The sequence below is a fragment of the Heterocephalus glaber genome, unplaced genomic scaffold, assembly GCF_053883595.1.
Source record: "Heterocephalus glaber isolate CG9 unplaced genomic scaffold, H.glaber_assembly_v1.0 deba00000937, whole genome shotgun sequence".
Classification (NCBI taxonomy): domain Eukaryota; kingdom Metazoa; phylum Chordata; class Mammalia; order Rodentia; family Bathyergidae; genus Heterocephalus; species Heterocephalus glaber.
Window position 1 is genome coordinate 208472 of NW_028258173.1, and position 12895 is coordinate 221366.

Sequence of the window (12895 nt, forward strand, 5' to 3'; positions counted from 1 at the left end):
GGGCACAGGGTGGACGTGGCCACGGGCAGACTGTGGATGTGGCAATGGACATGGCAGTTGGAGACCAGACGTAGGGGCAGCCAGCACCTGCTGTCTCAGATCTGAGCAGCTGTGGCTGTCATCAGATAGGTGATTGGGTTGTCCCCTGCGGGTGTCAGCCCCCCCGTGGGCAGGCAGAAGCAGTCGTTCCCTTGTGAGAAGACAGACCTCCTCGTACAGGCGTTCCTGTCACAGGGCCGTGTGCTGTGCCGTGGTGATGTGCTCCAGGTGGACTCAGGAGCATGCCCATGGCAGACCCTGGGCCCGGCGTTGGCCTCCCCAAGGGCTGCACCTGTGCAGGCGAGGTGGCAGTGCTGCTTCCCGTGTCCCCAGGTGGTTCTGAGCTAGCAGGAGCCGTGTGTCCATCTCTAGGCGGCTGGGGTCGGGTCGGTGCTTCACCTTGCCAAGGATGAGTGACCCAGCGTGGGCTTAGAATCATTCCCTGGTGGTTAGGTTTTATGTCTACAGAAAATTTTGTATTTTGATGTTTTTTAATGAAAACAAATGAATTTCCCTTTATTAGTTACATAGCTATATCCATTTAAAACAACTTAAAAGTAACTATCATGTTTGTAAAAATTATGCTTGACTATTTTAGGAACAAGTCTGAGTAATATAAAGAGTTACAAAAAAAAGAGTACCTCATTGTAGCTTTAATTTTCACTTCCCTATTGATTAATGGGCTTTTATGGGCTATTTTGCTACTTATTTCTCTTTGGTAAAGTGTCTATTCAAAGCCCTTTGTCCATTATGTTGTTGTACGTATTCTTATTTTTGAATTTTTAGCATTTATGTATTATGGATACAAACCCTTTATCAGATACAGACTTTGAAAATACTTTTCTGCATCTGTGGCTTGTCATTTTGCTCTTTCATTAATAATCTTTCAAAGAGAAGTTTTAATTTTTAGAAATTCAACTTATCAGTATTCCTTTTATGGGTTATGCTTTTGGTATTGAATCTAAGAAACCTTTGGCTAATCAAGTTCATAACATTTTCTCTTATGTTTTCCCCTTAAAATTGTGTTTTAGGTTTTTTATGTATATCTGTTTTTGTTTCTTAGTTAATTTTGGTGCAAGGCCCAAGTTGTCTTACTAGACTCAGGTTGTCATAACAAAATACCACACACGGTGGCTTAAACAAGAGCAGTTTGTCAGTTCTGGAGGCTGGGAAGTCCATGACCAGGGCCTGGAGGGCCTTTCTTCCTGCCCAGTACCCCTTCTGTGCCTGCAGACGGCCACTTCCTCCCTGTGTCGTCATATGCAGAGCAGGGTCAGGGACAGAGCCCACCGTGAGGGTCCACCATAATGCCCTTGTCTGAATCTGGTCAGCTCCCAAAGGCCCGCCTCAGATGCCTTCAAATCAGGGATTAGGGCTTCAACAGAAGAATTGGGGAGGGGACAATTTCATGTTTTGCATATGGATTTCCAGTTGATACAACCATTGGTGAAAAGACGAGCCTCTCTCCCAGCACAGTCAGCGCCCAGAGCTGCGTTGGTTTATCTAGACTCTCTTTTCTCCTGTTGACATTTAGAAACTTTTTTGATTACTGTTTTTTATTGTAATTCTTGTAGTTAGCGTTAGCTGTCCAAGCTTGCTCTTCTTTGTCCTTTGTATTTCCATACAGATGTGAAATCAACTTATAATTTTCTACAAAAAAATAAAATGTAGGATGTATCTGGAAAAAAAGTAGGGAGTTGATGATGGGGCCAAGGGGAAGCAGGTAAGGGAGTCCAGCAGGAGGGGACAGGGCAAGCTTGGCCAGGCCTCAGCATCTCAGGAGGGGTGGTTTCTGTGCCTTGTGGATTGTGATGTCGCCACAGAACTGTCATCTTCAACACTGTGGGAGGGCAAAGACTCTTCCTCATCCCTTGGGTACAGAAACCAGCTATTTTTGACTGCTCTCAAGCACACAGTGTGCCGGTTATCACAGCAGCAGAGGGCAGAGCGTGGCGTCTCACTGCCCTCTTCCGGCTCATGAGTAGCAGCTCCTCTGTCTTCATGGGCACCAGGGAGGGCCCCGGTGAGTGTGTGCCACCATCTGTCACCCAGGTGTCATCACTCAGCGGTGGCTTGCTTTGGTGCTGGAGAGCTGCTCACCAGTGAGTGATGGCCTTGCCAAGCCACCGTCAGCTTCTGGCACATCCTGGATGATGCGTCCTGGGCACAGCTGACCTTTGGGAAGGGTTCACAGGAGCATGGAAGCCAAACCAGACCAGCCAGAAGCAGGAAGGGCCAAATTGTGGTAAAAAGGTGAGCCGCAGAAGAGGGCAGCTGTCATCTCCACTGAGGGCACCTCAAGGGCACCCAAGCTGAGCACCGACTCCCTCTCCACCGTGTCCTGACTGAGCCGTGCAGGCCAGAAGCCACCAGGACACTGCATCCCAGCTCCTGAGCTAGGGGACATCGCCTGCCTGCTGGTGGGGCCCCTGTCTCCTGCTGCCCCAGAGAGGCTGTCCTCCCTACACCTCCAACAGCACCCTGCTACCACCCCAAGTACATAAGATGTCACTGGGAAACGTCACAATTGGCTCGAAGTGGAGGAAATAAAAGTAAATCATTTTGGATCTCTAAAAAGTCTTGTGGCTACAAGCGGAAGAACATAGATGTACCCATATTTTCACTGTATACAAAAAATTAAAGTGAATCCAAGGACCTAAACCTAACACTAAAAGCTATAATACTCTTAGAACAAAAGAGAGTAAACACAACATGCATGTGGCAGTGATTTCTTGACTATGACCCAAGAGCATAAGCAACAAAAGAAAAAAATTAATTAGACTACATCAACATTTAAAACTTCTGTGCATCCAAGAACACAGTCAATGGAGTGAAAAGGCAGTCCACACAATGGGAGAAAATATTTGTAAATCCTACAGTAAAACCTTGGTGTTTGGGAGCATAATTCATTCCAGAAATATCTTTGTAATATAAAGCACTTGTATATTAAAGACAATTTCCCCAGAAGAAATAATGGAAACTCGGATGATTCATTACGTAGCCCAACAATATTCATATAAAATGATTACAGTAGGTAATGTAATACAAAATAATAAAATACAAAGTATCAAGAAAAATAAATTAACCTGCATTTACCTTTGAAAATTTTCCTGGCTGGTGTGAGGGACATGAGAGGAGGGTTATTGTGTAGGATAACTTTTACTGTCAGTAACAGAATTGTTGCTATCTGTTGGGTCAATGAAATCTTTTTCTTAAGGTCTGTTGTCCGTCACGCCCACCTCCACCTGGGATTGAACTCAGGTCCTTGAGCTTGCTTGCCACGCAGGCGTGGCACCACTGAGCTACATCCTAGGCCCAAAATACTTTTCTTTTTGTGCAACTTTAACAAGAAACCTATCCAGTGATACTTGCTTCTGCCTTCTTGTGAGCATTCAGAAATGTGACATTGCATTGCTGTTAAACAGATTAACCAGTCATAGTTACAGCCTTATTTGGGTGTAACTTTTGCTTTGTTTTTTTTTTTTGCTTTTCTACAAAATTTTGCCCTTTTCCCATGTCTTTCTGATCTCATTTGAAGTGAAGGATTCCTCCATCTTTTTCTCCTCCTCCTCCGCAGATGAGATCTCCTCCATAACCTCTTGCTGTTGGGGAAATGATCACCCACAATCCCGCAGTGAGAGAGAGAACCATTGGGTCAGTTGTGATCATTTGACATTCAGTGTCACTACTCACATTGCAAGACATTGCTTGCTTATCAAGTCACAATTTGTTAGAAATGTTTGCTTATCTTGTGGAACACTCATGGAACAAGTTAACTTGCAGTCCAAGGTTTTGATGTACAGCTGATAAGGGATTAATGTCCGGAACTGCAATACTATTCTCTAAAGAAGGCACACTGGTGGCCAATAGGTTCATAAGAAGTTGCTCAGCATCGATAATCAGTAGGAAAATGCAAAGCAAAGCTACAGTGAGATGGTGCCTCACACCTATTAGAATGGTGACTACTAATCAACCAGTCAGTAAACAAGAGCTGGCAAAGAGGCACAAAAATGAGAATGCACATTCACTGTCTCCAGGGATGTAAAATGGTGCAGCCTCGATGAGAAACCCTGTGTTGGTGCCTCAAAAAGTTAAAAATAGGGTTACTGTATGCTCTAGCAGTTCCCCTGAGGAATTGAAAGAAGGGTCTGGAAGAGGTTTATGCACCCATTTTGATATCCGCATTATTCACGATAGCTAAAAGGTAGAAGCCACCAAAAGGTCCTTCAGCAGATGAGTGGACAAGCAGAATGTGGTATGTGCATGTGAACCTGGGTAACTTACACAGAGAAGAGGTTTGTTTCGGAGGCTGATCGTCTCAGTATTGGCTCTGGTGAGGCCCCTGGTTGTGTCACATCATGATGGGATGGCATCCAGCAGGGATGCAAGACAGGAAGACAGAGTGGGGAGGGGTCAGGATTGCTTTTTATAAGACCCTTTCATGAGAACTAACCAGGTCTCATGAGAACCACACCGGATGCTCCCCTGAAGGTCCCACCAGCTCTCACCATCACCACACTGGGGACCAAGAGCTGACACCTGCCCCGTGTTGAGCGACCCAGTCCGTCATCATGTCTGTTCCCCTTCCATTTATTGAAATCTTTGACCTGTTTCATTAGCATTACATTTGGGGTAAGTAATTACAAATGCTATTGTGCACTGAATTTTGGTTTCCATTGTTCATTGCTAACATATGGAAATACATACCTAATAATTATAGGACTATTCACATTTCCTAGTTGCTTAACAGGGACACATGGTGGGAGATGCAATGTTAGGTGGCTGCATGTGTTTGAATGTCCCAGAGTCTCTGGTCCATGCACACGCCCATCCCTGACCAGATGGGCTTGTGTGGTGCAGGCTGCATCTTATGTGCTTTTCTAGTTGCTCAAGGAGGGCATACTCCAGCCCTTTCCTGGGACTGGAATGGGTCACAGCCACGTGCCAACAGGTACTCAGGAACCCTCAGGAGGCAAGAGTGGCCCCACCCTGTGGTGGTGGTTCTACACTTGTGATAGGATTCAGCCATTCCAACTACTGGGTGTATGCTCAAAGGAAAGCAAATCAACATGGGGAGGAGACAGGCACACTCACAGGGTCATTGCAGCACTGTCACAGTAGCCAAGACATGGAACCAACCCAGGGGTCTACCCATAGGTGAATGGACAAAGGAAATATGGTAGAGATGCACAGTGGAGTATTATTGAGCCGTTAAAGTGAATAAAATCCTGTTGTTTATAGCAATGTGGATGGAACTGAGGGGGTTATGTTGAGGAAATGAGTCAGGGACAAAAAGACAAATACCACATGTTCTGTCTTATATGCAGAAGCTAAAAAGTAGATCTCAAAGAAATAGAGAATAGAGCAGTGGTTCCCAGGGTGGGGTAGGGTGTGAGTGAGGGGCTGGGGAGAGGATGGCTGACAGAGACAGGGTACACTGGAAAGATGTTCTGTAGCACAGTAGGGTAACTGTGGCTGACAGCAATAAATTGAGTATTTCAAAATTACCAGTAGAGAGGATTTTGAATGTTCCAGAACAAAGAAATGACAGATGTCTGAGATGACAGATGTGCCCATTACCCTGACCTGTCACTACACACTGAACTTGTGTATTGAAATGTCACACTGTGCCCCATGAATATGTACAGTTACCGTGTACCAACAAAAATTAACATGTATTTAAACAAAAAATCATAAAGATTAGAACTATTCTTAGTTTTTGGAGGAAGCTACGTACTGTTTTTCATATTGGCTGTACTAACTTGGTGGCTTGATTGCTTTTCCTGTGATTAATGATGGTGAGAATTTTTGTGATTACTTGCTGGCCATTTGTATGTCCCCTGTAGAAATACTTCTTTCTGTCATTCACACACTTTTAAATCAGATTCTGGTTTTTGTAGTTGAGTTGTTCAAGTCCCTTATATATTCTGAAAATCAGTCTGTTCCCAAATGTTGTGAAGGCTAATGTTGATTGTGTCAACTCCTGCCCAGGAGACCGGAGGAACACGCTTCTGGGTGTGTCTGGGTAGGTCATGGAGGTGTCATCTTAAGTACCATATCTGGTCCCTCTGCCCCTTCCTGTCTGGCACTGTTACCCTGCTCTGGTTCCTGGCTGCCATGAACTAAGTATCCTTGTTCTGCTGCGTCCTTCCACCATGATGTTCCTGCCCTGGAGCCTGCCAGCCCTGGACTGAATCCCCCAAAACCGTGAGCTAAGTTAAACCTCTCCTCCTTTACGTTGTGGGTATTGGGCATTTTGTCCCAGCAACAGGAAAGTTGACCAATACAGATAATAGCTTGCAAATATTTTTCGGCCATTTTGTTGGTTGGTCCCTGCACATTGTTAATCATTTCCTTTGCTGGGCAGAAGCTTTTTGGTTTGATACAATCCCATTCATCAGTTTTTGCTTTTGTTTTCTGAGCTTTTGAGGTCTTGTCCAGAAAATCCTTGCCTATTCCAATGTTTCTCTTATTATCTTCTGGTAGTTTCATAGTTTCCAGCCTTACACTTAAGTCTTTGCTTCATTTTGAGTTGATTTTCACATATGGTGAGAGATAGTGGTCTGGTTTCTTTGTTCTGCATGTGAATAAGTTTTTCCAGCACTGTTTGCTGAAGAGACTTTCTTTTCTCCAGTGTGTACCCTTGCTGCCTTTGTTGAAAATCAGTTGACTATGGACAGTTTACTTCTGGGTTCTCTATTCCATTGATCTATGTGTCTGTTTTTATGCCTGTACCATGCTATTTTTGTTACTATGGATTTATAGTACATTTGAAAGGCAGTTATTATAATGTCTCCAGCTTTGTTCCTTTTGGCTCAGGATTGCTGTGGGTATTTGAGGTTTTTTGTGCTTCTATACAAAATTTAAGAGTATTGTTTCTTTTCCAAAGAACATCATTGGTATTATAATGAGAATTGGGTTAAATCTGTAGATCATTTTAGGTAGTATAGGCAGTTTAACAATCTTAATTCTTCCAATAATTAAATGAGATGTCTTTCAATTTTTCTGTGTATCCTTTGCAATTTCTTTTATAAATATTTTGTAATTTTCCTTGTAGAGAAAATTATTCACTACCTTGATTACATTTATTCCTTGATTTTGTGTTTGCTTGTTTGGGGCAGCTGTTGTAAATGGAATTGCTTTCCTGATTGCTTTGTCAGCAATTGATATATAAAAAGGTAATGATTTTTGGTATGTTGATTTTGTATCCTGCAACCTTACAGAATTTATCAATATTAACAGTTTTTTTGATGGAGTATTTAGGGTTTTCTGTATATAAAATCATATCATCTGCTAACATATAATTTGACATGCTCCCTCCCTTTTTTTTTGGTACCGGGGATTGAACTCGGGACCTTGCGCTTGAGAGGCAGGCAGCAGCACCACTGAGCTATTTGAATGCCCTTCATGTCTTTTTCTTGTCTTGCTGCTCTGGCTTAGGGTTCCAGTACCATATGGAATTAAGAGTGGTGAAGGTGGACTTTTCGTCTTGTTCCTGATCTCAGGTGAAATGATTTCAGCTATTTCTAATTCAGTGTGATGTGGGCTCTACATTTATTATATAAAACTCTTATTGTGGTGAGCTACATTCCTCCATACCTTATTTTTTGAGGGTTTTTACCATGAAGGATTTTGAATTTTATTGAATATTTTTTATGTGTCTGTTGAAGTGGTCATATAGTTTTTATCCTTCATTCTATTGTGTTGTATTTTTGTTGATTTAAGTACATTGAACAGTCATTATATTTCTGAGGTAAACATGGTGTATAATCGTTTTATGTCATGTTAGATTTGGTTTGCTAGGATTTTATTAAGAATTTTTGCATTGGTGTTCAGGGATATTTGTAGTTTTTTGTTGTTACATCTCTCTGGTTTTGGAATTATAGTATTAGGGCTAATGCTGGCCTCATAGAATAAGTTTGGAATGGTTATCTCCCTTTCAATACTTCACAATAGTTTGAGAAAAATTAGTGTTTTCCTTAAAAGTTTGGTAAAATTCAGCAGTGAAGCCTGGTATTTTTCTTTGTTGAGAGACATTACTGATTCAGTCTCATTCCTTGCTTTTTGATCTGCTCTGTTTTCTTTTACATGAGAAACCCAAAATATAAGATAAATAATAGGAAATAGGGAAATAGATCTTTTGCAGATAGGAGGGGGACTAAAAGAAGGTTGGGAGTAGGGAGGAAGGGGATGATAAAAGAAATAAGATGTATTATATACTGTAAACATGTACTAATAAAAATTGAAAACAAATATTCACCATATATTTTGATCACATGCTGTATGTAGTTCTTTGAGTTGCATTGTTTGGTTGTTTATTTGAAATGCTATACATTTCGCTTTCATTTTCAATACTGCTTTTACTGTGTCCCATGGATTTTGGTGTGTTGTACTTTTCATTGATTCGAGAACATTTTGAACTCTTGATTTCTTCATTCAAGAGAATATTTAATTTCTACTACTGGTACAATTTCTAAAGTTTCTTTTGTTGATTTTTAGTTTTATTTCATTGTGGTTAGAGAAGGTACATGCTGTGATTTTAGTTTTCTGTTTTGGTTTTTGTTGGAAACTTGTTTTGTAGCCTAGCATGTGATCTACCCTGAAGAGTGTTCCATTCTCTAGCTCTGTAGTGAAATGCTCTGTAAATGTCTGTTAGATCCATTGGGTCTATAATATAGTTTAACTCTAGTGTTTCTTTGTTGATTTTTTTGGTTTGGCTAATATGTTCATTGCAGAAAGTGGGGTGTTGAAATCCAACTATTACTGTGTTAGAACGTATCTTTCCTTTTAGATTTAATAACATTTGCTTTGCATAATTGGTCCAAAACTGGGTGTGTGTGTGTGTGTGTGTATATATATACACACACATATACGTTTATATATAGTATAATTATTATTTCCTCGTGTTGAATTGATCCTTTTATCATTATATAGTGACTTTTTTTGTCTTCTTACAGTTTTTTTTTTTAAAGTCCATTTTTATCTGCTATACCTACTCCTGCTGATTTTTGGTTTCCACTTACATGGTATATCTACTTTGCCATCTCTTCACTTTCAGTCTATGCATTTTTTTCCTGCAGAAGTGAGTTTCTTGTGGGCAGCATATCATTGGATGTTGTTTTTAATCTATTTGATCAGTCTGGGTTGGGCAGTTTAATCCATTTGCAGTCAAGGTTGTTATTGATAAGGATATATTTTTATTATTCTGTTCATCTTTTCCAGTTGTTTTATATATCTTTTGTTCTTTATCTCTTATTAAGCTTGTAGTTTAGTGGTTTTCTGTATTAGGTTTGATTCTCTTTCTCCTTTGTGTACCTGCTCTACTGTTGAATGCTTCATTGATTTTGTATGTTTTCATAATAGTAGTTATCTTTCTTTTACTTGTAATGTAGGATTCCCTTAAGCATTTCTTGTAGGGCTGGTCTGGTATTGATGAATTCCTTTGTTTTTGCTCATTTTAGTATTTGTTTCAGCAGCTATTTTGTTGAATAGGTTTTCTGTGCCTTTTCTCTGCTCCTCTCTTCTTGTGGGACTCCACTAATGCAAATGTTTGCTTGCTTAATGGTTCCCTATAAGTCCCAAAGTCTTTCTTCATTCTTTTAAAAAAACAAAAAACAAAAAACAAAAACCTTTTATCTCACTAGGTTATTTCAAAAGGCCTATCTTTAAGCTCATAAATTCTCTCTTTTGCCTGACCAGTATTGCTGTTGAGGCTCTCCACTGTATTTTTATTTCAGTTTTTAGTTCTTTACTTCCATAACTTATGCTTTTTTAAATGATCTCTATCTCTTTGCAGAATTTCTCATTCTTAGCATGAATTGTCTAATTTTGTTGGATTGTCTATTGGTATTCTCTTATATCTCAATAAGTTCCCCTAAAATCATTCTTTTGAATTTCTTGCTAGACAACTCATCACTTTTCTGTTCTTTGGGGTCTGTCGCTGGAGAGCTATTGTGTTCCTTTGGAGGTGCCACACTGGCTTTTCTTTTTCTTTATTTAGTGTCCCTGATTGCAAGTGTGTGCACCTGGTAGGTGAGCTGACTCCAGTACTAGTATAGGGTGGCCCTTGTATTACTAGAACTTCTGCTGGGAGTGTACTTAAAAGCACCTAAAGGTTGCCCTCAGCTAGTAGGATGTGTTTGCTGGATCTGTTGGGCTGACTTCCATCGCAGGTGTGCATTTTAGTACAGTGTCCACATAGCTTCTTCAGCTGTAATTAGTATTAGCACTATCTGTGAGTGCTACAGGAGTCATGGGATAGCACCACAGCAAGGATACAGCTCCCTTGGTGGGGTGGGTTCACTGTCAACTCTGGGTGTGGTACCCCAGCTGCAAGATGGGGGACGTTTGTCAGTTTCCGTGGGTGGTGGGTAGGTGGTACTGCCCCAGTGGCCCAGATTAGTGCAACAGAACATGCCTGGTAGAGGGTTGGGGTGCCTGTCAGTGACTGAGGGCCATTTGGGTGACTTTGTAGGGCTTCTTGGTTCCACCTAGTCAGTGAGATCTGCCCAGCTGCTTTATGTAGCTGAGGTGGGTAGGCTGGGCCAGGGAGTTTACTCAGGGGCTCAGTGGGCCAACCTTCTGAGTACAGGAGCTCAGCTGCCTCTGGGTTACAAGAGGGTGGGTAAGGCCACCTAGATGCTTCCTAGTTGCTGAGCAGCTCAGGAGAAGTTGCCTGGCTGCTTCCTGGGACTAAGGTTGGGTGGACAGGGCCTTTTCCCTGCTTCTGGGACAGCAGAAGAGTAGGCAAGGCCACCAGGCAGTTTTAGGGGGCCCCTCAGGCTGGCTGCTTAGAATGGGCTTCCTGGGTGCTCCCCAGGACCATGGGAGGAGGATGGGACCCTTGGATGGCTTACAGAGCTGCTGGGGTGGCGGCTTGCTGGCTCTCTGTGGGACCTGGGGTACTGGGTCTCGGATGGCTCTGAGCAACAAGAGCCTGGGTTGGGCAGGTACATCCTGGGCCGTGCTCTTCCCCAAGCAGTGCAGTGGTGTGACTGCCCACAGGTCCCCAAACAGGCCCCCGGCCTGCGAGGGTTCTGGAGCAGTAAGAGCCTCAGCTGTCTGTAGCAGGAGTACAGACTATTCACCCTCCCCAGAATACCATCCCTCAGCTTCAGGGCTGATCTCAAGACACAGGACAGCAGGGGAAGTGTGCTGGGCTCTCCTCAGAAGGCCATTATGTGTCCTTTAGTACCCCACAGGTCACTGGTGTCCCCCCCCCGTGTGGACCCCTGAGGCCCCCATCGTTCCCTGTGGGCCCCCGGAGGCCCCACTGTTCCCCTCCTTTGGACCCCTGGATACTCCCCACCCTGTGCTGATAAGTAAACAAGAAGTAGCTGTGCAGTGACAGCCCCACACTCACCCAGCTGCACAGGCCCTGGAGGGCCTCAGGCCTTGTCTCCATGCACCTCCCTGGGTAAAGACCCACTTGCTGAGGGGTTCTGATGCTCAAACCAGTTTGCAGTCACTGAAGCCATGCCTGCCAGGTGTGCCTGGTCCATGGGAATTTCCAGCACCTGTCCATAGGCTCCTTTCCTCTGGTTAGGGAGTGGTTCTTTGTTGGCAGGTGTCCTAAATCTCCAGTTCTAATGAGAAACATGCACTCATTGTTTGTTTGGCCCCCTTTAGTGAGTCAGCATTTGCATTGGCTCCCTTCAATTTTTCCAACATAGTGGTCGCCTCCGTGTTTTAGCAGCCCGTCTGGGGGTATTGACACCCTTAGTCAGCCTGGGCCTCCACCTCCTGCCTCCTGACCTGCCTGCTGTGGCCCAGGCTCCTTCCCCACACTGCTGGGCTCCTGGCCAGGTGGGGGAGGCCCTGTCCTGGCGTCTGCCTCTGGGCCTTGGTCTGGCCTTTTCTACCCTTCCACAGCTGTGTCTGCTTCCAGTGTGCACCAGCAGGAGCCCCTTGATGTCCCGAGTGTCACTGCTCTGAGCTAAAATATTCCTTAGCTCTAGCTGGGCGTGGTGGCACACATCTGTAATTCTAGCACTTGGGAGGCTGAGGCAGGAGGATTGCAGTGAGTTCGAGTGTACCTGGGCTACATAGTGATTTCAAGGCCAGCCTAAATTACATAGTGAGACCCTGTCTCCGAAAAAAAAAAAAAAAATCCCTAGCTCACTGCTGGAGTCCAATTCAGGACTAGAAGGGGGAAGATAAGCAGACAGAGCCCAGACATGGGCAGTGGGCCTGGCTGAGGTGTAAACCCTTAAATCCCCAGCCTTGATGTGGGGCTTGGGACAGCCCTCCCCTGCTGTGAAGGCAGCAGACAGGCACCCTCCCTATGAGATCAGGGGTTGGGGACCCCCTACTGTGAGCTCAGGGGTCAGGGACACTCGGTAGTTTCCTCTGGAGCTGAGTTTTATGGTTTGTAAAATGTGAGGGTTTAACTACACTGACTAGACCTTTTCAGAGATGACTTTTCTTTGAGCTACTCATTGGAAGGTGTTTAGCAAAGCTAAATAAAGGTGATTTTGCCACTGGTTTAGATGACAGTGTGTGTGTGGTCCCCTTGTGGGCTGTAGTAACCTCAGTTTTCCCTGGGTCTACAGATGCCAGAGAATACTGAGTGCTTCCACTGCCCACCATGTGTAGCTGAGAACCGCCTGGAACCCCATGTGGGCAGAGCCTGCTGTCTTTGCACTTTCTCATTGTCCTTCCAAACAGCATTATCTGGAAGGACCATTAGAACTGACCTGAACTAGGTAACAAGATTCGTGTTTTAAATATTCATTTATCTCATAGTTTCTTCTCCCTAAAATTTTTTTAAGGTAGTGAGGTTTTATGTTTATTAAAGGTAGGAAAAGAAGTATGCTCGGCAGAAGAGTGGGCCACTGAAAGAGAACACAGTGGCCCC

At 43.6% G+C, this 12895-nt stretch overlaps 1 protein-coding gene across 17 annotated transcripts in view; it reads left to right on the forward strand.

Moving 5' to 3' along the window:
- The window catches only part of Qtgal (queuosine-tRNA galactosyltransferase), an 88833-nt gene that overhangs the window by 41220 nt on the left and 34718 nt on the right, over positions 1-12895 (forward strand). The gene's annotated exons all lie outside the window — the stretch shown is intronic.